This window comes from Somniosus microcephalus, chromosome 13 (genome assembly GCF_052327205.1).
Source record: "Somniosus microcephalus isolate GS21.2 chromosome 13, FLI_Smic_1.0, whole genome shotgun sequence".
Lineage (NCBI taxonomy): Eukaryota > Metazoa > Chordata > Chondrichthyes > Squaliformes > Somniosidae > Somniosus > Somniosus microcephalus.
In genome coordinates, this window is record NC_140999.1 from 173,753,366 (window position 1) to 173,776,546 (window position 23,181).

The 23,181-nt window shown below is 47.4% G+C and overlaps 1 protein-coding gene across 1 annotated transcript in view; it reads right to left on the minus strand.

Annotated features, from left to right (window-relative positions):
* The window catches only part of slco4a1 (solute carrier organic anion transporter family, member 4A1), a 214,447-nt gene that overhangs the window by 62,413 nt on the left and 128,853 nt on the right, over positions 1-23,181 (minus strand). Inside the window, exon 2 of the mRNA XM_086005608.1 lies at positions 2,138-2,198. The gene's annotated coding sequence lies outside the window, so the exon portion shown is untranslated. The remainder of the gene's footprint in view (positions 1-2,137; positions 2,199-23,181) is intronic.

A 23,181-nucleotide genomic window follows, 5' to 3' on the forward strand; every position in this document is an offset into this window, starting at 1 on the left:
CTTTAAACACTTTACACACACCAAACACACTTACCTCTGCACTCATGCACCCATCACTCACCTGAACACCGGACATCTCGAACCCTCCAAGCCCTTCAGCCCGACGGTCCTCCTCACTAACTTGGCATGGTTTGGAGCCGTCGGGAATCCCACACTTCAGGAATAAAAATAGGGATTAGGCTAAAAACTGCCTGTTAACTACCTGTTAACAGGCAGTTAATTAGCACTAATCCCCTTCCCGCCTCGGGGAGGCGGCTCCCAGCACAGGTCGGGTATCCGCCTCCTTTGAAACTGGCATGGAGGCGAGATGGGTTTGTGCCCCCCAATTTCGAGATGCCTCCAATCCCGCCTCCACAGCCCAATGAAAATCCTGCCCTCAGTGTTTGACAGCTTCAAAGTGCTATCAAACACTGATATTTCATCTGTCAAAAGCTCTTGACAGATGAAATGTCAATCTGTGATGTCACCTGTTGCCGGGTGGCCCTTAATTGGCCTGCTGAGCCCGCTGGGCGGTCTCAACAAGGTCAATCACGTGAAAATCGCATGGGTTGGCCACAACTCAATGGAGGCAGGACTAAAACCCCACAAGTTGTAGTCCCGCCTCCTACACACCTCCAGTATCAAAATCCAGCCCCAAATTTTGATCCACTCAGAATTTCTTAATTGAATCCATGTACTGAAGGATTATTGGAGAAAGTTTGCTCGAACCTTAACAAATAAAGTCACTAACACTAAGGGCTGTTGCACTCTGAACTGGTTTATCAGTAAGAAACTAACAGCATAATGAGGTTGCTATCAGATTAGGAAATGGGGGAACCTCGGATTAGCTCAAACAAAGGAGATAACGGAATGAAGAAACCAGATGGCTCTGACCACACTAACGGTCTGGGCTCCGAGTAAAACACTTCATTATTTACTACCCCCAAGCAAGGTTAGCGAATCACCAAAAACTGTGCACGTGAACAAGGATTTAGGATTGGAGGTGAAGGAGATTAGAAAAAGGTGAATATGAAGAGTCTGCTTGGCCCTCCTCAGGCCGCAATCGACAGTAAGAAACTACCGCCTAAGATGACAGAAATCAACCTGCCGTCTTGAGCGCTGAAACTCTCGATGCAAAGGTTGTATTGCTGACCAAAATCACGCCAATAAGAACATTACTAAAGTTTACCAAGAGAATTGGCTTATTCTATGACTGAGTCTTTTTTTGGGACAGATACGGAGGGACTAAAGTGAAAAATCATACAATACACAGTACTCCTTGACAATAATGACTAAACCCCAGTTGTATACTACAAACAGGGAGCACTTGCCTCTCCAAATCTCAGTTGTTTTTTTTAACCATGAGCATTGAATCTGCCAATGGAATTTTGTGGCAAAATGCTTCCTGTTTGTTGCACTTAGCGGAGGCTCTGGAATTCATATCAGAATTACTGTGTACAAGGATTGAACGTAGTAATTGTAGGATTTAAATTACAAATTCACCACAAGCAATATACGTCAAATTGAAATCTATGTTAGGAGTTGGTGCAGCTATCCTATAACAGAAAAGCCTATTTGAAATCTGCCCAAAGAAAGTGAAGTGCAACCAAAGACGAATGAATCTATGGCTACCATGACAAAAACACAAAACATGGAAAACCACCAAAGTTAAAAAGAGTAGCGGAGATGAGAGGATATTGGTGGTTTAGGAGAGAACAAGCTTGGAGTTTAAAAACCTGTAGAAAACGTGCATACTACAAATACTGGATCCGAAATTGCAAGTCGCACATAGAAGTGGGATTTGGAAATATTATACATGATCCTCATAAGTCCTTTCTTAGAAATTTCAAATAATAACATATTCCTCAAAGCAGCATACAGAAGAATCTATAGCAGATAACAAACACCTCTTTTAGACTCGTCTTTTGTTTCGTCACTTGTCCCATTACCATCTTTTTTTGCCTTGCACCATCATCCCTTTTGTCTTCTGCCTTTTGTTTTAAGATAACAAACATGCTCCTGAAGCTCATTATCATGAAATTTATTCTACTCAGTGAAAAAGTCTACGGAGGACCCCTTTAATATTGACTTCTCTAGAAGTTATAAAATAACAATATGGAATATGAGTGGTCAAGTAGTTCACAATAAACGTACTTACCAATACGGGTAACTTCCGTTTTAAACAATAAATTTGGGCTTCAGTTGAGAAAGTACTGCATCTAGTGGAGCAGCAAAGAACGATGGATTAATAATAGTCAAATCAATTGACTAAAGAACGTTAAAAAGCTTTACTTCCAAAGATGAACACTGTAAATACAAGTACAGACACATTTCACTGTATAAGTTTCAAAAAGTCAAAGATTTACAAGAGAAAGCTGCATCAGAAGAAGTCAAACAACTGCCAGATTGTTAATCTACGACTTACAAAACAGGGCACTCAGTAAAATAAAAAGATACTTGTATTTATAAGCGCTGTGATCCGCATTGGTGGAGCACAGTAGGAGGAGCTTTACTCTGCACATAGCCCATGCTACATTTGACATGGGAGTGCTTGATATTTGTATTGGGAGGACACCAAAAGTGGAAACATATTCCATTTATTACCAGGAATATCCTTCACCTTGACAACCACAAAATAAAGCAGACAAGGTAGGGTGCAGTTTGTGAATAATCATGATCACATAGCAATGAGAAGAATAAGCAATACATTTTTTAATTACGCAGTCTCGGCTAGTGTAGTGTATGTACCTGTCTACCTTTAAGAGAACTATTGTATGTAACCGTTCACCTTTAAGAGAACTATTTTAGGTGTGGCACTACTTTGTTTGGCTTCTGTATACGGTAATACCGACGGTGACCACACCAGTATATAAGTGTTGTGCCAGGAGTTATTGGGCAGACTCGCCCTGACCTTCGAATAGTAAAGTCCTGTTTTAAGTTACTCTTGGAGTCTGTGTATTAATTAACTAAACAACCCACAGACTTTACAGTGGCGACGAGTCCGATCGTACCCTGCGGCAACAATAATCCCGAAGCAGTTAACGAGCGTCGAGAAGAGGCAACCGCCCTCGTCATTCTGCTGGAGAAAACTCGAGTCTGCAGAGCTGGAAAGGAGGAAGAATTCAGAGACAAAGACTTCCATCAGCAACAGGCACTGACTGTCCCTTCTGCCACGGTGAGGAGTGAGCCGATCAGCACGAGAAGCAAGGCGGCCACGGTGACTGTGAGTAAGGGAAAAGTAAAAAGAATAACCAGAGGATAAGGGCGGTGCACTCGACCACGGTCGACGGGGAAAGGAGCTGGACAGAAGTCGGGCCCAGAGGCGCTGAGACTGGGGCAGTGTGGAGCAAGGAAGCCGCGGTACAGACAGGCTGGGGACGCAACGGCGTCGTGAGACAGCTAGACCGCGACCGGCGAAAAAGGCCAGGCAGCGACCGAAGCCATGAAGCGCTGCGACCGGGAGCGTAGGCGCGGGAAGATATAAAAACTCAGCCGCAGCCGGGGAGGGAAGCACCGGACTGCGAGACGGCTGGGAGAGGCGTTTGGGAGCCGAGCGAGCGGGAGAGGCAGAGCCGACCAAGGGAGACTGCGCGAGAGCCAGTCCAGCGGCTGAAACTGTTCTCCGTCAACGGGGTGTACCCAGCGCCGGTAGAGCCGAGCGAGCGGGAGAGGCAGAGCCGACCAAGGGAGACTGCGCGAGAGCCAGTCCAGTGGCTGAAACTGTTCTCCGTCAACGGGGTGTACCCAGCGCCGGTAGAGCCGAGAGAGCGGGAGAGAGACCGAGCCCGAGCAAGGGGAACTGAGCGAGAGCCAGCCCAGCGGCTGAACCTGTTCGCCGTCAACGGGGTGTACCCAGTGCCGGTTGCCTTGCCGAGAAAAGGGAAAGCACTGAAGCCGACGCACAGGCTGTGAATCTGAAAGCCAGCGGCCGTCGCCTGTGGGGGAAAGTGTACCCCTCCCGCTAGGGAAGAAACGCGGGAAGCCGCCATTAGGCGGGGAAGAAGACAGAAGCGGGAAACCGCCATTGAAGTGGGCGGGGAGAGAAGATAAGTGCGGGAAACCGCCATTTTCGCGGGAAAACCGCCATCTTAGAAAAAAAAATATATAAGTTAAAGAAATAATTCGGGGTGTTATCACAGAATCGCAGAATCACAGAAACCCCACAGTGCAGATAGAGGCCATTTCGGCCCATCGAGCCTGCACCGACACATATCCCACCCGATCCCCGTAACCCCTACACCAACACATATCCCACCCTATCCCCGTAACCCCACGTATTTAATCCCCCTAACACTAAGGGTCAATTTATCATAGCCAATCGACCTAACCCGCACATCTTTGGACTGTGGGAGGAAACCGGAGCACCCGGAGGAAACCCACGCAGACACGGGGAGAATGTGCAAACAACTCCACACAGACAGTCACCCGAGGCCGGATTCGAACCCGGGTCCCTGGCGCTGTGAGGCAACAGTGCTAACCAGAGGAAGATGCCTAAGCGTGGTAACATCAACGATTTTAATGCCGAGGTAGAAGACTGGGCCACGTACGTGGAACGCATCGAGATCTATTGTGAGGCCAATAAAATAGAAGATGACAAAGCTATAACCTTGCTAAACTCGATGGGCGCGAAGACATACGGGCTCTTGAAGCATCTACTATCACCAGCTAAACCGGCGGATCAGACTTTCGATGATATTGTGGCTATTCTGAAGGATCACTTGAACCCCACACCGTTGATGTTGGCGGAACGATTCAAATTCTATGCGAGAACGCAACGGAAAGACGAAAGCAACGCAGAATACTTGGTCGAACTGCGTAGACTAGCGAAATACTGCCAGTTTGGAGGGAATCTGACAGAGGCATTGCGAGACAAGTTCGTGTGCGGGTTGGCAAAGGAAGGAACGCAAAAGCGACTACTCGAAGAGAACGACCTTACACTTGACAGGGCTGTCCTTATTGCAGCATCGCACGAAGCCGCAGCGAAGGGAACTGCGGAAATGCAGCTAAAGACAGCAGCACTAAGTGTGGATCAAATTACCTCGACAACAACAAAATGCTATCGTTGTGGGAAGACAACACACGACCAGAACCAATGCTGGTTTAAGAACCAGGAATGTAGGAAATGTGGCAAACTGGGTCACATAGCTAAGATATGCCGGTCAGGGAAGAAGACCAACAACCAAAGGACCAACAACCAAAGGAAGCCATCACAGGAAAAGTACAACAAGGTACACAAGGTGGCTGAGAAGAGTTCAGACGAACAGAATTCAGACTCAGACCCAAACGGCCAGGAGCTGGGTAGTCTGAGAATTCACAATGTGAGTAAGGAAGCTGACCTACAAACTATCTGGGTCATGCTAAAAATAGCTGGAATCCAAGTGAAAATGGAGTTGGACACTGGATCAGCTCTATCAGTCATAAATCGAAGGGATTACCACCGGCTATTCTCACATATACCCTTAAGAGATACCAAGTTCGTATTGCAGACATACACGGGGCATAAAGTATACCCCATGGGAAAGATAAGAGTCAAAGTGAGAGATAGGGGTAAAGAACGCCCAAGAATGAACTTATACGTACTACATGAGGGAGGACCACCACTTCTAGGACGGGAGTGGATCAAGAAAATAGACATGGAATGGCACTATCTAAAAGCCATAACGAGTGAGGACTCGGTGCAGACAATCAGCTCAGATTCTGAAACGGATGACGATAAGACCAACCCAAATATGAAAGACAAGGCTGAAATGGACTTGCCGACGAAGGTGGGAAAAACGAAGGCAGGCATAAAGGCTTATGCTCCAGAGAAGAACAAAGTTTCAGAACAGAGCTCCACCGAACAACGACAACCTAGTTTGACAGAAAATTCTGAGCCTGTTCAAGTTACAGACATATCCATGACGGAAGAACACCGAGCTCGGACTCAAACTTATTTCAAATTACGACAACAATTAGAACAATTGAGTTACCGTCTCGTACAAGAGATGAAAACAATGAAAAAGTTCTATGACACCGAATGGGAGAATCTGGAAAGACAACAGAAGCAGCTAGCTCAAGCAGAGAGCGACCATAGAGCCATCGTGACCAATTACCGATCACATCTCCCTTATGCTGTTCAGGAGTTAGAATATTTGCAGGAAGAAGCAAATGAAGAGGAATCTTCAGGAAGCCAGGATTTTATTCCAGTTCTTCTCTACGACTCCTTACAAGCAGAGTGTGAGAAGTTGAAAGAACAGTATGAACAGGCCCAGGCTACAATTTTGGAAGGGGTTAACTCGGCAACCTCCGAAAAGCTAGTTTCAGTGGAAGCATATGAGCAACTGAAGGTTGAACATGAGCAAGAAGTCCAAAGGCTGCAGGAAATTCTTGATGAGCTCAAGGCCAAGACAGACTCATCGGTAGAAGTTCCATCCATAGATGAGAAATTAGAGGTGAAAGACATGGCAGAACATGAAAGACAAGATGTACAAGAACTCATAAAAATATTAAAGGAAACCCAAGACAAATATGGGGCGGCAATGACCGAGATTCAACAACTTGAAGAACAGATTCAACTGGGAATCCGTTCAGTGGAAGAAAAGGGAACTGTAAGAAACACAGAGACTGTAAGAATGGCCTCTGAACATGAGCTAGAGAGCATCAAGGCGCAACTTCTCCGAGCGCTGGAAGCCAAAGTACAAGAGGAAAAGAAGGTGAAAGCATTGGAGGAAAAGGTGGATGAAATGGAGAAGACTCTGACCCACAGTGTTCCCGTGGAAGAGTTAACGGTCAGCCAACTCCTTCATATGCTGAAGGACAAGACTCTACAATGGGAACAATCTGAACACGAGCTTCAATCTTCAAAGGGAAGGAGTTCGGAGCTCTCAAAAGTTATGGAAATAGCTGAGGTTGCAACACAGATTTTACAGGGATGCCAAAAGTATGCTGAATCACGTCAATGTGAACAGCAGAATGTTGAAACAGCTGCTCCAGTAGAAGGGTTGAATAGCCCGATCAATCAATCCCCGAGGGAAGGGGAAGTATTGAAATCACAAACGAGGTCATTAGTGAAGGATTTGCAGGAAACCCAGGAAGAGCGGGATGAATATGAACGCATGAAGAAGTCTCTTCAGGAAAGATGTCTAGGGAGGGAACAACAGTCGGCTAACGTCCAGTTGGGTACGGAAGAAGTAGCAGGCCCTCTCGCTAGACTAGCTCAGGACGACACCGAATATTACCATGACCTGTTGAGTGACACGGAATATTACGATGACTTGGTCTGCCCAGCTTGTGATGAAAACTCCCAAAGTGCAGAAATCAGGATGAAGCACTTAAAGTCTAAGGAACATAGGGAGATGGTGGCGCTACAGCTGGCAGCGGATAAGGGAGCCCCGAGAGTCTCCAAGAAGCAGAAAAGAAAAAGACGAAGCAGAAGACGATAACCATCTAAATCATTATCACTTCTATCAGATCATGCACGTGGGCCCCACGAAGGGGGCCAAATCAGTTGGAACGTAGGAAAAATTACCAAGGCAGTCCAGCTGTTTGTAAAAGTCAGCACTGCTGGTTCAGCAGGACGGAAGTTCAAGCTGTTAAGCCAAGGGAAAGACTATTGGATGAGTCACGCTAGAAATGTGAACCGGCTACACCACAGAGATGTTGTTCGGACCGAGTCAAGACCAGAGACTGAATCTGTGAACTGTTCCCGCAGAGACTGAATCTGTGAACTGTTTCCCGCAGAGACTATATCTGTGAATTGTTTTACATGAAGTTGATTATATGTTATGTTTAATGGGGAATAAGTATGTTGTAAGCTAAAAAGGGAGGATTGTAGTGTATGTACCCGTCTACCTTTAAGAGAACTATTGTATGTAACCGTTCACCTTTAAGAGAACTATTTTAGGTGTGGCACTACTTTGTTTGGCTTCTGTATACGGTAATACCGACGGTGACCACACCAGTATATAAGTGTTGTGCCAGGAGTTATTGGGCAGATTCGCCCTGACCTTCGAATAGTAAAGTCCTGTTTTAAGTTACTCTTGGAGTCTGTGTATTAATTAACTAAACAACCCACAGACTTTACAGCTAGGATTTTCTACCCACCCACAGACAATGGACAGAAAAATCAGTCTTGTATACGAACAACTAATAAACATGTGTGCAAAAAAGAACGGAAGTAGAATTTCTGCTTTCGGTGATAATTAACTAATGCAGCAGAGAACATTTCTCATCATTAATATTTCATTATTCAAAAAAGTATCTTGCTCATCTGAACTATTAAATGGCCTTTTAAGCTCCCTGAGTAAACCTGTATTGGAAACTACTGCTGCAAATCATCCCACCCACATAGAACACCAAAATATTTTTCTCTCAATAAATTAGACAAGATCATTAAAACAATGGGGTAGACTTTTCTTTTCACTGCCAAAGGTGCTATATAAATGCAAGTTGTTGTTGGAGCAGATCACCTGCCCACTGTATCGTTCTATAACGGGCAGTGATCTTCTCGGCCAGATTACTGCCAAGGCGGTGACGGTGAAAATCTACCCCAATGTCTCAAGATTTTTCCTACATTAAATTGCCCTTTTTAAACACAAACTCCTTCTACAACATATTATACCCTTTTCTGTGAGTATTTTTTCAAGGGGCATGGGTTACTAATCCATTATGAATTCAATGATTCTGGAAATAACAGCATTTGGTGTAAGATGAATGAGACTACTACGAGACCCGAGTAAAACAAGTAGTTTCAATGGATGAAATCCTAACATTCTGTATATCTTGAGATGTTGTTGGGTTATAATTTGAATAAATCTTCAAGAATGGAGCTGACTAATGAGAGTAAAGTATTGGGGCAGTGGCTCGGGGCTACAGATCAGTTGCAAAAAAAACCCTGATACTCAGCCAACCAGTATGTTTTCATTTTTTTTTTATATTGACTACTTGTTTCTGCATTAGATTATGTACAGGACTCTGCTTTCCCCAGTTAATGGGGATGTCAATAAACAAATTAACCACACTCCTGAATCACGTTGTTTAAGAAAAAGTCAATTCAGAATTGGACGGCGGAGCATAACAACAATGGCTCGGGTTTTGCAAACTGTCAGCGTTCGCTGTCATGACCCCTCCGAAACCGACCGCAACTTCAGGATTTAGCGCATGCGCATCTAAACATGGAAATCCTGAAGTTGCGGTCAGTCGTTCACTGCTCCGACAGTGGCTGCGCTTTGGAATGCCACCCCCCCTGCCCCCATAGCCGGCAATCAGTGAAACGGATGAAAACTTGGGCGTTTCTGTGGCAATACCGCTGTTAAATACCCCATTAAATGTTAAACCTTGTTGGAATAGGTGTAACTAGGGTTTTAACAGCGTATTGACTACTAAACAAACGTTCAGGCCCTGAAAAACTAAATTTGATATTTGTGGAGTGCCAAATTTCTTCATGATGATTAAAAAGTACAATTTTTTATAAAACTTTAAAGTCTGTTCATGATATTTCAGTTTCTACCTTATCCCCATGTGAATGTCCCAATCTTTATTTTGCTCTCTGTGACCTTTTTAAAAAGTATGGATAAAAGCTGCTTTTCACTTCCTGGTTTGCTATCTGTGAGAATTCTTCAATGTGATTGGCTGCTTAGACAGCTTGTTGACGTCACTGCAGCTCTTCGCTGGGGATTCCCATTACACTGTGCTACAATCAATTGCACGTCGAGAAAGGCAAACTTCTCCCCAGAGATCACGAGATCTCGGTGAGCTGCTTTCTTGGAGGTCAGCGGCAAGCGCCTTAGCTTCATCGCTGACCGCAAATTCCGGGCCAATGCTCGCTATACAGAATAGTTCAGAAGCACATGTTGGAAGTTTGTCAGGTGATGCTCTTGATTTTTGGACTATTCAAATGGTCGAAAAATGACGTCCAATCTGCACCCAAAATTCCAATTCTCACGGCAGAAGAGGAAGGAAATAATGGTGCATTTCAATATTTTTTTCAGGATGCATCAACTATGAATTTGTGTTGCATGGGATTCTTGCTCTGCATTTTTCTTTTTCAAAGTTATAATGGGGAATGTCAGGGACATTCGTGATGCCATTAAGAGGAAAGAGTTGCTTGGGTAACTTGGACAGAAATAATGGCTGGAATTTTCTCTAGGGAGGCGGGATGGGGGCAGGGGGCCTCTGAGGTGGGCAGGAAACCAGAGGCCGGGTTTCCCGCAGGCCCTGCTGACTTTAACGGCAGGGCCTGATTTGAATGAGAGGCCTTGAATTCCCGCCTGCAGCCAGTCAGATTGAGAGGCTGGCTGGCTGCGGGTGGGCAGGCCTCAGAAACGAGGGGCGGGTCCTGGAGAGGGATCGCCGAGAAGAGTGGGGGGGGGGTTGGCAATCGGTAGGGATTGGGGGGGGGGGGGGGCGGGAAGAGGGGAGAAAGAGGATCGGCTGGGGTCGGGGATGGGGGGGGGGGGGGGGGGGGGGGGGGAGAGGAAGAAAGGATTGGCCGGGTTGGGGAAGAGTGTCAGCAGGGCTCGGGGAGGGGGAGTTGGCAGGGATCTGGGGAGGGGAGGGGAGGGGGGTCGTTGTCGTTTTGGGGGGGGGGGGGGGTGGTCTCTGATAATGGGGCAGGGGGATGGGTATGGTCGAGACCCTGGATCCAGGAGGACGATATAAAGCCACTTACCTCCTGGGCCCAGCAGTCCCCGCCTCAGTTTAACTGCCGGGTTTCACGAATTGTGTTAAACATGCAGTTAAACACTAAATGGAGGGGGGGGGAAAAAGGGCATCCAGCCTCATTACAATATTTAAATTGAGGTAACGGCCCCTGGGAGCGGGTTGGTCGCCCACCACCCCCCATCTCGCCTCCGGTAAAACCGAGGTGGGCGGGTTGGATCAGGTCGAGAAATTATTTTAAAGGTTATAAATAGGCACACTGAGCCAAAGGGAGAAGCACAACAGTTAAAGGTCAGGTGAGTCATTCAATTTGAATCCTAGGAAATATTTATAGCATCAAACAGAGGTTCAAATAGGTTTCTTTTCAATTATGGATTATTTATTTGGTATGAATGGCCCATGGGTAGAAATAAGCACTGAAGCTGTCTGGTAACAAGACAAGACATTCTTCTTTGAGTAGCAAAGCCTTCAGAAGAGAAGAAGAATTTGGCTTGGTGGGTTTGTGTCAACTCCAGCACACCTCAAGGGCAGCATATTTGTTTTACTCTCCAAATCGAGAATGGTACTATTGTGTCAACTATTTCTTGATATCCAAGGTACTAATCAATCCGGGTTATGGATGCATGCATGCATAGATCTTATATATTCTGTGTTTAGATCACCTTCCCTTTACGACCTTTTGCTGGGGATTGGACATTAGCCTATTATGGGAAAATAATTTGTTAACGGGAATTGAAGTTTCTTATACAACAGAACAAGGCCTCAGTATCAGCATTAACTGCTTTATGAGTTACCAAGAGGGGGTTACTGAGAGCATGCATTACTGCACTTGTTAGATATAGAATAGAAAAGAAAAAAAATGAAAGTGGGAAGACTGGTGACTTAGAGCAGCAACGTATCTTTTTGAATTGTTCTGATCTAAACAAACGTGCTAAAAATGGGAGAAAAAATATCATGAAAACAGCTGGTACGTCTGATCAGAACAAAAAATAACTCTTCTGTATTAAAGGTACTAAGGATAAGGAAATGCATGGACCCATAGGGGTCTTGTAAATTGAGAGTTGAAATGCTATCTTACACTTCTATATCATGGGCTGGATTTTCATTCAGGAGTCGGGTAGGAGGCGGGACTACAGCTTTCGGGGTTGTACTCCCGCCTCCATCGAGATGTGGCCAATCCACGCGATTTTAACTTGATTGACCTTGTTGAGCCCGCCCAGCGGGCTCAGCAGGCCAATTAAGGGCCACCCGGCAATAGGTGACGTCACAGACTGAAATTTCATCTGTCGAGAGGTTTTGACAGATGAAATATTAGTGTTTCACAGCTGTTTGAAGCTGTCAAACACTGACAGTCTTACTTCTAACCTGAGTCCTTCTCCACAGACTCAGTTAGAAATCTCTCCTGCACAGAAAGCTGAAGGCCGTCACTTTTGACAGTTCGCAGCCATTCTGCTTTCTGTGCCGGTGAAATGAGGGACTCCCGAGACCTAAAGGAAGGAAGGCTGTAATGGTAAGAAAAGGTAATTTAAACTTCTTTACACACTTTAGACACACCAAACACACTTACCTTTGCACTCATGCACCCATCACTCACCTGAACACCGACATCTCGACCCCTCCAAGTCCTTCAACCCAACGGCCCATCTCGCAAACTTGCCGTGGTTTGAGCTGTCAGGAATCCCACACTTCAGCATTAAAAATAGGGATTAGGCTAAAAACTGCCTGTTAACTACCTCTTAACAGGCAGTTAATTGGCACTAATCCCTTCCCGCCTCGGGTAGGCGGGTCCCAGTGCGGGGCGGGTACCTGCCTCCTTTGAAACTGGCATGGAGGCGGGTTGGGTTCGGGATTTTAACCCCCACACGCCTCCAATCCCGACTCCACGGCCCAATGAAAATCCTGCCCCATGTCTCTGTAAGTAAATCTGACGTTGATTCTTTTAATCATAGACACTCCGCATGAAGGATGAATATGTCGGCTCGGATTGGTTTTCTTTTGCAAGACGGGTAAAGACCCTGGGGGAAAAATTGAGTCCTGCCCCTTTGGGGCCCTAACTTTGCCGGGGCGCTAAAATTAGGCGAGGTGCCCGGCGGCCGAAATTGAGTGGTAGCGCCCCAAGAGTGAAGCGGGTGCTACTGGAAGCGCCCCGCCTCCCTCTTGGGGTGCTGCGAGGGAATTTCGAGGCTACGTGCAGCACATCACGCCGCAGTATTGCAGGCCTTCCTCCCCTTCTTAAAGGGGAGAGGCCTTGCGCAGTGTGACCTGGGGCCCAGCTGGGCCATTGGGGATCAGAGTGCCGGCAAAAGAGCCCGGCACTCAAGTGAAGTGTCGGGCTCCTGGAGCACAGCCAGCACTCTGCGGGGGGAGGGGCGGGTCAGGAGGCCGGGGACGGGAGCGGAGGCAGGTGCTGGCAGGCAGCAAGCAACAAAAATGGCCGCCCGGCACCTCGCTTTTAAATAGCCCCACCCCGGCCGCAGGTAGGCCTCCCCCCTGACCCCGTCGGACATACCATCTAGCGGCAAGTCAGGGAGCGGTACCGAAGATCGCTGCCGGGGCGCTGCGCACAGCGATGACGTCATTGCCGGCAGTGCAGCGCCACGGGGCGCTAACGGTTAGCGCTGCCACTTACCTCCCGCTGAATTTTGCGGGAGGCGTTGGCGGCACCGCGCCCTCTTAGGGCGCTAACAGGAGGCGCAAAGCAACCAAATTTTCCCCCCCCTGAACAACATGGAAGTTACCAGCTAATTTTTCTATTCAAGGTTGATAGATTTTTCTATTAAGTGTTGATTTTGGCCAAAGTCCTGGCTAAAAGTTGTCGCATTTGTAGCATTACACATCCCGACTATGTGAGTTTTCTCCTCAAGAAGTGATCTTCTCACAATGTGAATTTCAGTGATCTCATTTACCTGGCATGTGATCTGGTGCATCAGAAATTATAATTTCCTTGACTACAGGGAAGTCCATTGACTAAGCAGAATGGAGCTACCTGTTCTGTGCAGTTGAGATACTTTAGTTCAGGGCATCTGTCCATCACTAACAATGAGCAATTATCTTGTAAATTCTGTCTGTACTTGGGTACTCAGTAAAGGATACTCCTGGTTATCTTTTTGATCTAAACTGAAAACATGTGTAGATTGGCATGAAGGATATAGCTGCAGGCAGGCACAAAACTGTACACTGTGCAGATGATGCACGCTATGCAGATGTAAAAATGAAGATTACAGGAACCTAGGTTTTATAAACAGCAGCATCAAGCACAGTAACAAAAATGGTTTGCGAAATCTATACAAATCATTGACTAGGTCATTGTTAGAATAGTTTGTTCAGTTTCAGGCACCCTACCTTAGGAAGAATGTCAAAGTCATGAAGAGGCTATGGAAGAAATTTACTCAAATGATACCAGGGATAAAGCTTTGGTAACGGTCGACAGTTTCGAGAAACTAGGGATTTTTCATCAGAACTGAGAATGTTAAAAGGGAGATCTGTTAGCTCTTTAAAATTGATGAGGGGTTTTGAGAAACTGCTTCCACTGGTCGGGAGTCTGTAACGAGGTAATTTAAGATCACCATGGAATGAAGGAAGAGGTTAACAGAATTTTAAATAACACAAAAGGTTGTTTGGATATGGAATGCTCTACCAGAAAGAATGGTGCAAGCAGAATCTATAATAGCTTTTGAAAAGGAAGTAAATAAATATTTGAAAAAAAGAAAACTTTAAAGGGTACAGCAAAAGGGCAGGGTAATAGTCCTGAATGGATACACTTGAGAGTCGGCACAGGTGCAATGGGTGAAATGGTCTCTTTCTGTGCGGTAAATGCTACAATAATATGCAATTTCTTACAATTTTTACATACAACTCCAGTGCTTTTCCATTAAGCTTTCAGTTAACTGAGTGAATGGCCATAAAGTAAGTTAGTGCTACATTCAGTGGCCACAATTCATTCCATTAAAACTCTCGACACTGAATCAGAAAGTTGTGGGTTCAAGCCTCATGCCAGGACTTGAGTACATGATCTAGGGCTAGGCTGACACATCAGTGAAGTGCTGAGGAAATGCGGCCTTGTTTGGAAGTGTTATCCTTTAGGCCCTGTCTGCCTGTTCTGATGGTTCAAGTGGATGCAAGAGATCCCGTGGCATTATCTAAAAAGCAGCAGGGAATTTTCCTGATGACCTGGTTAAAATTCTTTCCTCAACCACCACCAAAGTGAGAATAACTGATCATCTCGTTATAGTTTGTGGGATCCTGCTTTAAATAATGTGGCTGTACATTTGCCACCACAACAGTGACCGCACTTCAAAAGCACTCATTGGATGCAAATATTTTTGGAACATCCCAAGAGACATAACAACGTTCTGGATAAATGCCAGTTTTCTCTATTTCTTGCAGTCGCTAGTGTAGTGTATGTACTTTGCAGAAGGAACTATATTCTGCAGCCCCTGTATACTGCAGTACCAGTAGTGACCACCCCTGTATATAAGCCTGTGTAGTAACTTTGCATAGTAGTTCCAGTTTTGTCTCCACTCAGTAAACACCTGTTGTAACCAACTCCTGCAGTCCGTGTCTCAATTACACACGGACATAATACTGGCGATGAGCAGATCCGAACTTACCTACAGTTCTGCACCACCTCATGCGGATTCATCCCTGAAGCGAAGTTGTTAGAGGTCGAGGCCAGAAGGAAGAAAGAAAAAAAAAACAAACAGAAGAAACGGGCGTCGACCGTGGGCAACCGCCTCTGATTCATCGGATTTGAAGATTTGCAGGAGAGGCTGTCGAGAGCGGGGCTTGGTTATCCTGTCTATGGTGTTCCAGCTAATTGGGCTGGTGGCAGGTAGTACACTGATCCTTCCTGGGCTGCGGCGGGCTAGAGCGAGATCGGGTGGCTTTTCAACGGGGCCGAGCAGCGTTGTCGGGAAGAGGAGAGAGAAAGAGGGTGGAGCACACAGGGCGTGGCCGGTGCTACGAAGCCGGGTAGCGTACAGACCCGAGAAGAGGGAGGAAAGTGTCCCATAGGGTTTGCTCTGACGGGAAAATAAAAGAAATTAGAAGCGCAGAAAGCCGCGAGGAGCTGCAGTTTGCCACGGGGACCGCGGAGAGCGGCATTAGCAGCAGCGCGGGGGGGGGGGGGGGGGGGGGAGTGCGCGAAGACCATAGGGCGTTGCCATCAAGGCATAAAAACGCCAGCAACAGCGCTAGCAGCAGCGGAGAAGACAGAAAGCGCGGGAGGCGCCATCTTAATCCAGCGGGGAAGAAGGCAAAGCGCGGGAGGCGCCATTTTGTTCAATCGGGGAAGAAGGCAAAGCGCGGGAGGCGCCATCTTAGATTTCCAAGATGCCGAAGACTGGCAATATCACTGCCTTCGATAATGCAATAGAAGACTGGACCACGTATGTGGAAAGAGTCGAAGTACATTGCAAGGCAAACGAAGTAGCCGATGAGAAAAAGGCATCAGTACTACTAAACTTAATGGGCGCAAGAACGTACAGCCTATTGCGGAACCTGATCACTCCAGCCAAACCAATGGCGAAGAGTTTTAACAAAATTGTTGATATCCTACAGGAACACCTAAATCCTGCACCGCTGCTGATAGCAGAAAGATTTAAATTCCACAGGAGAAATCAGCATAAAGATGAGAGCAATGCTGATCACCTTACGGAACTACGCAAGCTATCAAAGCACTGCCAGTTCGGAGCAGGACTGACAGATACTCTACGGGACAAATTTGTCTGTGGACTCCTGAGTGCAGGAACCCAGAAGAGGTTACTCTCAGAGAAAGAGCTGACGCCAGATAAGGCTTTCAGGGTGGCAGTATCGTACGAAGCAGCAGCAAGGGGAGCTGCGGAAATACAGCAAAAGCCACAGGAATACGGCACCCATGAAATGACACGGGGATTTGAAAAATGTTATCGCTGCGGCAGAACAACCCATGACCAGAAGGACTGCTGGTCCAAGGACAAAATATGCAGGCAATGCGGAAAGATGGGACGCATTGCACGAGTTTGCAGGTCTGGAAAGAAGACTAACGACAACAAAAAGGCTACTAAGGAACAGTACAGGAAAGTACAAAAGATGACGGACAGTAGTTCCGAAGACCAGAAGAGCGATAGTGAACCCGGGAACAAGAGACTAAGCTGTCTCAAACTTCACAACGTAATCGCAAAAGAGGATTACCGAACCATTTGGGTCACCCTCACGATAGCAGGGTCCCAAGTCAAAATGGAATTGGATACAGGATCAGCCCTGACCATCATGAATCGACGAGACTACGAGCGGCTATTCTCACACATACCCTTGAAAGAGACATCCATTGTCTTGAAGACGTATACGGGGCAGAAAGTATACCCCAGAGGGAAAATAAGGGTGCCTGTCGAATACAACGGCAAAGAAATACAGAAATTGTATCTGTACATACTGCAAGATGGTAGACCACCGTTATTGGGACGTGAATGGATCAGAAAGATAAGTTTAGACTGGCACTCCATTCAGGCACTGACTGTGGCTGGTAAAAAGGACGACGACGTCACACCTGGGCAATTGTCAACAATCTTAGCTAACGCTGAAGAGGTATTTCAACAAGAACTGGGAACTCTTAAAGGCGTAACCGCCTCGATAAAAATAGAAGAGAATGCAATTCCCAAGTTTTTCAAAGCAAGACCGGTACTGTATGCAATTCGCCCAGCCGTCGAGGCAGAGCTGGAGAATGCAGGCGTGTTATCTAAGGTAGACTGGAGCGAGTGGACGACACCCATCATTCCTGTCATGAAAAAAACGTTAAACAATAAGTCTGAGGAGCCAAGGAAGGTTCACATCTGTGGGGACTTCAAGGTGACGGTGAACCCAGTCCTTCACACAGTAGTGTCCTCTTCCGAGGATAGAAGGTATTTTCGCCTCACTATCTGGAGGGAAGCGTTTTACAAAAATTGACCTAGCACAAGCATATTTGCAGATGGAGGTTGAAGAATCCTCTAGGAAGTATCTCACGATAAACACTCACAAAGGTCTTTACCAGTATCATCGACTGGTATTCGGAGTAGCATCAGCTCCGGCGATATGGCAAAGAGCGATGGAACAAGTCCTGCAAGGGATTCCGGGGACTCAGTGTTACTTGGACGACATCCTAGTGACAGGTGAAAATGACAGTGAACACCTTGCCAACCTAGAGCAGGTGCTCACTAGACTAAGAGAACACAGGCTACGAGCTAATCGCCCCAAGTGCGAGTTTTTTAAGAAACAGATATCGTATTGTGGCCACGTGATTGATGAAGAGGGGTTACATAAGTCCCCTGACAAAATTGAAGCAGTAGTTAAGGCTCCAGCGCCTGAAAATGTGTCGCAACCGAGGTCATTCCTTGGATTGGTGAATTACTACCATAAGTTTTTGTCGAATTTGTCCACAATTCTGCACCCACTGAACGCCCTACTACAAACTGGAGTAGCATGGAAATGGAGCGATGAATGTAAGCGGGCCTTTCAGAAGAGTAAAGACCTAATCACTTCAAGAGAAGTATTGGCTCACTACAACCCATCACTACCGATAAGACTGGCATGTGATGCGTCTCCCTACGGCATTGGAGCGGTACTGTCACATAAATTCCTTGATGGTTCAGAGAGGCCGATAGCTTTTGCGTTACGCTCGTTAACTTCAGCCGAGTGTAACTACGCCCAGATTGACAGAGAGGCCCTCAGCCTGGTGTGGGGGGTGAAGAAGTTCAATCACTACCTGCACAGTCAGAAATTTACTCTACTAACTGATCATCAACCTCTTGTCTCCATTTTCAACCCTCAGAAGGGCGTCCCGATAATGACAGCACAACGGCTACAGAGGTGGTCCCTTTTCCTAGGGGCACACCAATATGACATCGAGTACAAAGGAACTAAACAGCATGGGAATGCTGATGGATTGTCGCGCCTACCGTTGCCGATGGTGGAAGAAGCACCTGCAGTGGATCCTGTGGAGATATTCCACTTGACCATAGTCGAATGTCTACCTGTGACGAATGCAAACATAGAAAAGGAAACACGAAATGACCCGACACTCTCCAGGGTCGATGATTTAACGGTGAAGGGATGGCCAGCACATGGCGAACCACTGTTGCCAGCATTCTCGCCGAGAAGAGAACAGCTGTCAGTGTGCAGAGGAACCTTGATGTTTGGATCCAGAGTAGTAATTCCACCCAAATTGAAGGATAGAGTGCTCAATGAGCTTCATGAGGGTCATCTGGGTGGGGTAAAAATGAAGAACTTAGCCAGAGCGTTTGTGTGGTGGCCGGGAATCGATAGGGAAATCGAAGAGATGACCAAGAGCTGTACAGGATGCCAGAAGGTCCAAAACGCCCCACCACAAGCCCCTCTACATCCATGGGAGTGGCCCTCATCTCCATGGCAAAGGGTGCACATTGATTTTGCTGGTCCATTTATGGACTCGATGTTTTTAATTGCGGTGGATGCACAAAGTGGCCAGAGGTAATAAAAATGTCCTCAACCACCACATAAAAAACTATCACAGTCTTACGAACCATATTCGCCAGAAATGGGCTGCCTGAACAGATTTGCTCCGACAATGGACCACAGTTTGTGTCTGAAGAGTTCCGGAGGTTCTTAAAGAACAATGGTGTTAAGCATTACACATCCACCCCATATCATCCAGCCACCAATGGATTGGCTGAGAGGTTCGTTCAAACATTCAAGAAGGCTATCAAGGCAATGTGTAATGAAGACATACCCCTACAACACAAGGTGGATAACTTCTTGTTTGCCTACCGGAATGCGACACATGCGGTTACCAACCAAACTCCAGCCATGATGTTCTTCAATCGAAGACTACAATGCCGCTTGGATTTGGTTAAGCCAAACATCAGAAGAGATGTGGAGAACAGGCAGTTTCAGAATATGAATGAAAGGCCGACCAGGAGTTTTAAGATAGGTCAACCAGTTTTGGCCCGGGACTACCGCACAGAGAAATGGCAGCCAGGAACGATCTGCACACGGCAAGGACCTCTAATGTATACCGTGGACAATGGAGAGAGCATTGTAAGACGCCATGCTGACCAGATTCTAGAGTCACTGGAAAACGTCAAATCCACACCACGATCCGATACACCTGGTGATGAAACCGAAGTACCAATTGCATCTACCTCAGAATCGGTGATATTGGAAGCAGACGAACCAAACAACGACGTTGATCCCGAATCAACCTTGCCAGAAGAACCTGATACCCCAAAGAGGCGTTATCCAGACAGAATCAGGAAGCCTCCTCAAAGACTGAACTTATAATTGCTTAACTTCAGCTAATGTATATAGCAACTGTAATTGTAAATATGTTATTCAATTATTAATCGAATGTTATGTACTGTTTAGCTAAAAGGGGAAGAATTGTAGTGTATGTACTTTGCAGAAGGAACTATATTCTGCAGCCCCTGTATACTGCAGTACCAGTAGTGACGACCCCTGTATATAAGCCTGTGAAGTAACTTTGCATAGTAGTTCCAGTTTTGTCTCCACTCAGTAAACACCTGTTGTAACCAACTCCTGCAGTCCGTGTCTCAATTACACACGGACATAATAGCTAGAAGGCATGTCCAGTGGTCAGACCTGTTACAACCAGACTATAATAATTAGACAACGCACTTACTCAAAATGAGCAGCCCTCAAATATGCGCATAACCACCATCCATTTTTAATGGATTGCAGACATTGTTACTGTACATTTCTGTGTAAGCACTTTGGGTCCTCCAGAGAGCATGAAAGGTGATACGCTTATCAATTACTTCATAAAAGGTGATGAGTCGAAGAAGAGATGATGAGTCGAAAGAAGAGATGAATAAGGCTTTTATTAGCTAAGAAGAGACCATGCTTCTTCGTGAGTGACTGAACAAGTCTGAACGAAACCCACACAGTGGTGGGTGGAGTCAGCTGAGGCATGCCTCCATACACAGCGCCACCCAGAGGTGGCAATATACAATAGTGGTTTACCACATTCACCCCTTGTTTAATGTGAAGTCCGGCGGGGTGAAGGGTACTACAAGTTAAGTCTATCAGGAGGCCTTGTCTGACGTCCTGATCGTCGTGGTGGCGGCGGTGGTGTTGCAGCATCCGACGTCGGGTCTGGTGTCTGGGTGGTTGGCGAAGATTCCTGGGGCTTTGGCATGCCGTCTGCAGGGGTTGGGTTGGGAGGGGTGGTGGGGGATAACAGTGGTAAGGGGGATAACGGTGGTAAGGGGGATAACGGTGGTAATTCAGGGGTACCCGAGGGTGCGAGATCTCGTATGGAGACCGTGTCCTCCCGCCCGTCTGGGTATGTCACCCAGGCATACTGGGGGTTGGCGTGTAGGAGGTGCACCCGCTCGACCAGGGGGTCCGTTTTATGCGTCCTCACGTGCCTCCGCAGTAGGACGGGCCCAGGAGAAGTCAACCATGCCGGTAGCGAGGTTCCCGATGTAGACTTCCGGGGGAAAACGAACATTTTCTCATGAGGGGTCGCATTAGTGGCAGTACAAAGCAGTGACCGAATGGAGTGAAGCGCTGCAGGGAGGACCTCCTGCCAGCGGGAGGTCGGAAGGCCCTTAGATTTTAGTGCTAAGAGGACTGCCTTCCAAACCGTCGCGTTCTCCCTTTCCACCTGGCCGTTCCCCCGGGGGTTGTAACTGGTGGTCCTGCTCGTGGCGATACCTCTTGTTAGCAGGTACTGCCGAAGTTCGTCGCTCATGAACGATGAGCCCCTGTCGCTATGTATATAGCTGGGGAACCCGAACAGAGCGAAGATGTCATTCAGACACTTGATGACCGTGGTACTGGTCATGTCTGGGCAAGGGATGGCAAAGGGGAAACGGGAGTACTCATCAACTATGTTGAGGAAGTACACATTGCGGTCAGCGGAGGGGAGGGGCCCTTTAAAATCGACGCTCAGGCGTTCGAAGGGGCGGGTGGCCTTGATCAGGCTTGCTCTGTCCGGCCTATAGAAGTGCGGTTTGCACTCGGCGCAGATTTGGCAGCTCTTGGTCATGGTCCTGACCTCCTCGATGGAGTAGGGCAGGTTACGGGATTTGATAAAATGGAAAAACCTGGTGACCCCCGGGTGGCAGAGGTCATTGTGGAGGGACTGCAGCCTATCACTCTGCGCGTTGGCGCATGTACCACGTGATAGGGCATCTGGGGGCTCATTGAGTTTCCCTGGCCGATACAAGATATCATAATTGTAGGTGGAGAGTTCGATTCTCCACCTCAAGATCTTGTCGTTCTTGATTTTACCCCTCTGCTTATTATTAAACATAAAAGCTACTGAACGCTGGTCAGTGAGCAGGGTAAATCGTTTCCCGGCCAGGTAATGCCTCCAGTGACGCACCGCTTCTACAATAGCCTGGGCCTCCTTTTCGACGGAGGAGTGTCTCGTCTCGGGGCCCTGGAGGGTCCTTGAGAAAAAGGCCACGGGTCTGCCCGCCTGGTTAAGGGTCGCGGCTAGGGCGAAGTCGGAGGCATCGCTCTCCACTTGGAAGGGGATGGACTCATCCACCACGTGCATTGCGGCCTTCGCGATATCGTTCTTGATAAGAGTGAAGGCTGCACACGCCTCTGGTGTCAGGGGGAAGGAGGTGGCTTTGATGAGGGGCCTGGCTTTGTCTGCATAGAGGGGCACCCACTGGGCGTAGTAGGAGAAAAACCCCAGGCATCTCTTCAGTGCTTTTTGGCAGTGGGGAAGGGGTAGCTCCATTAGGGGGCGCATTCTGTCGGGGTCGGGCCCGATGACTCCGTTCTCCACCACGCAGCCGAGGATGGCCAGGCGCTTGGTGTGAAACATACATTTTTCCTTATTGTACGTTAGGTTCAGCCGTTGGGCCGTACGGAGGAAATTTGCTAGATTAACGTCGTGGTCCTGCTGGTCGTGGCCGCAGATGGTGACGTTATCCAAATAGGGGAAGGTTGCCCGCAGCGCGTTCTGGTCAACCATTCGGTCCATCTCCCTTTGGAAGACCGAAACCCCGTTGGTGACGCCGAAGGGGACCCTAAGGAAGTGGTAGAGGCGGCCGTTTGCCTCGAAGGCAGTATACTGGCGGTCCTCATGGCGGATGGGCAGCTGGTGGTACGCTGACTTAAGGTCGATGGTGGAGAATACTTTGTATTGCGCAATCTGATTGACCATATCAGATATGCGAGGGAGGGGGTACGCGTCCAGCTGGGTGTACCGGTTTATGGTTTGGCTGTAGTCGATTACCATGCGGCGTTTTGCAGTGGTTTTAACGACTACAACCTGGGCTCGCCAGGGGCTAGTGCTACCTTCGATAATGCCCTCCTTCAAGAGCCGCTCCACCTCAGAGCTGATAAAAGCTCTGTCCCCGGCACTGTACCGCCTGCTTTTGGTAGCGATGGGTTTACAGTCGCGGGTGAGGTTAGCGAACAGGGGAGGGGGGGGGACTTTTAATGTGGAAAGGCTGCAGGTGGTTTGCAGCGGGCGATTTAAAAGTTGTTGGTTGCAGACTGTGAGTGGGGGGAGGGGTCCACCGTATGCTAGTGTGACACTCTTAAGGTGGCACTGAAAATCCAACCCTAGCAGGACGGCAGCGCAAAGAC